Below are 2,500 nucleotides of genomic sequence, written 5' to 3'. Positions count from 1 at the left end.
ACTAATAATCGAAGTGTTTTTGTATTTATTAACATATTTTGTTGGTTTGTTCATTATGACAATTATCAGTGGAGAGGTTTCAGAGTTCATAAAGGTGTACTGCTTTGCTTTTATTTCAACTTTTGTGTCATTGTTGGCAGAGGTATAGCCTTCGTTACGTATAGCCAATCATCGATAGAGAAAGAGGGAAGAAATGCCGTCATAAGTTACGTAACGAGTGCGTTCGAAACCTTTTCTCTGAGTAAGTTGGCCCGTCTTTAAAAAACGTCACTTTTACATTATAAGTACCAAATTTATTCAACCTACGTAATGCAGAATATAGTCAAAATTTATGTGTAGATATAATATGCATTCTGAATAAGCGTTATATTTATGAAATTCATAGATAAAAAATTATTGCGAAAAAACCGTGTTACAGAGGCCCTGAATCTCATAGTAGTAACTGTTGATGATGATGATGATGATAATATATAAATATATATATATATAATATATATATATATATATATATATATATATATATATATATATATATATATACATATATATATATATATATATATATATATATATATATATATATATATATATACACATATATATATATATTGTATATACATATATATACATACTGTATATATATATATATATATATATATATATATATATATATATATATATACAGCATATATATATATTTATATATATACTGTATATATATATATATTATATATATATATATATATATATATATATATATATATATATATATTTATATATATATACTGTATATATATATATATAAATATATATATATATATATATATATATATATATATATTTATATATATACTGTATATATATATAAATATATATATATATATATATATATATATATATATATATATATATATACATACAGTGAAACAGGGGATAATATTCAATGCATGCATTAGTATCGCATAGAACGGAGACGGGCAAGACCGTACCAATATGTCAGTCCAACAGTAAGGGACATTTAAAGAGACCACTTACATGCTCGAACAAAGTTTTTGGAGTAAATAAGAAAACCAAAGCATCAGTTGTCGTAAATTCCGGCTTTCTTGAAATTGGTATTTCTAAGTATACTTAATAGAACATATGGGCAAGTTAACGTGTTTAGATTTTATGTTAAAATTTGAATGATAAAATAGTTAGATTAGATGCTATTGAAGACCTATTTGGGAATTACCTGGTTGGGTTGAAGGAAAGATAGAAATTGATGGAATTAGAATTGTTGAAAATATGGCCATAAATCAAATGAAATCTAGCCAAGTTTAATATAAGTGAATTGAGAAAAGCACTTAAGATATAAAAATTGCCTTTGCTTAAAGCCACAGTTTTGGATGTGTAACTGAAGAGTGAGTAAATTTCTGGTATGGTGTCATATTTCTGGTATGGTGTCATACAATCCGCTGGATATGCTTGTCGATACAAGATGGATACATGTAGGGAATACAAACTGCTAGTCGTATAGTGAGAACATGATTGTTAAAGACCAAAGAGGGTAGATGTACATAAAGTAAGATTTAAAGAAGAGGGAGAAAGCTTATCAAGTATTGCAATTGAGAGGAGGAACATTGTTAAGACACCTGAAGTTGAATGAATTACAAATAAGGTGCGCTGTTGAAACTTAACTGGAGATCTGACAAAAAGTACACACAACTATCTAAAAGTGTTACAGAATCTTTACCCGTTTTTATCTGATGAACCAGAAGCCTCCGTTCTTCTCGTCGACTGTCGCCGGAAGCAGGAGACGAAAGGCTGCTGAATTTGGGCGTGGCATCTTTGATCCTCGATCTGTGGTAGGTTATGGGCTGCTCATGGGCGGGTGGGTCTCTCTGGAGAGACTGTCCCCCGCCGAAACATTTTCAATAGCTTCCTCTTCTTCTTCTTCTTTGCTGGTCGTGGGCTCTTCTTCGTTCTGGAAGCTAATCTTGATGTAAGATTTGGCCCTGGACAAACTGGAGCTGGGATCCGTTTTGTCTCTCGTAGAAACAGTTCTCTCCTTCAAGGAGTTGATTTTCTCTTGCAGTGAGGCCGTGTTTGCTTTCCCTGAATCTGTTTTCTCTTTGGCCTTTGGCTGCAGATAAGCCAAGTTGCTGACGTGGGTGCGAGGGACTTGCTTATTGCGAATGTGTTGGAATAGAAATTCCCGGTCGTCGTCCTCGGAGGCTCCGGACGAAGATGAGGAATGTAGTAAGGAAGAGGAGGACAGAGGAGGCGGGGCTTGCCATACCATCAACACTCCACAGAAGAAGACGATCCACAAGAGTCTGAAATGAAACATAAGAGAATGGTCAGGAAATAGACATGTACCAAAAATGAGACTATTACTAGAAATACAGTAACTCAGAAGTACATTTAATGTATATTATCTTAATTATCCCCAACAAAAGATGAAGTAAATATGTAAATTAAAGCTTTTGAAATTGTAAAAAAAAATAAATTTACACTTTTG

At 31.8% G+C, this 2,500-nt stretch overlaps 1 protein-coding gene across 1 annotated transcript in view; it reads right to left on the bottom strand.

Annotated features, from left to right (window-relative positions):
• The window catches only part of LOC137617120 (uronyl 2-sulfotransferase-like), a 42,522-nt gene extending 40,614 nt beyond the window's left edge, over nt 1–1,908 (bottom strand). The window contains exon 1 of the mRNA XM_068346968.1: nt 1,733–1,908. The gene's annotated coding sequence lies outside the window, so the exon portion shown is untranslated. The remainder of the gene's footprint in view (nt 1–1,732) is intronic.
• Nucleotides 1,909–2,500: the final 592 nt, after the last annotated feature.

This window comes from Palaemon carinicauda, chromosome 23 (assembly GCF_036898095.1).
Source record: "Palaemon carinicauda isolate YSFRI2023 chromosome 23, ASM3689809v2, whole genome shotgun sequence".
In the NCBI taxonomy this organism is placed as follows: domain Eukaryota; kingdom Metazoa; phylum Arthropoda; class Malacostraca; order Decapoda; family Palaemonidae; genus Palaemon; species Palaemon carinicauda.
Note: the sequence above shows the minus strand (reverse complement) of the source record. Positions and strands in the feature narration are given on the sequence as shown.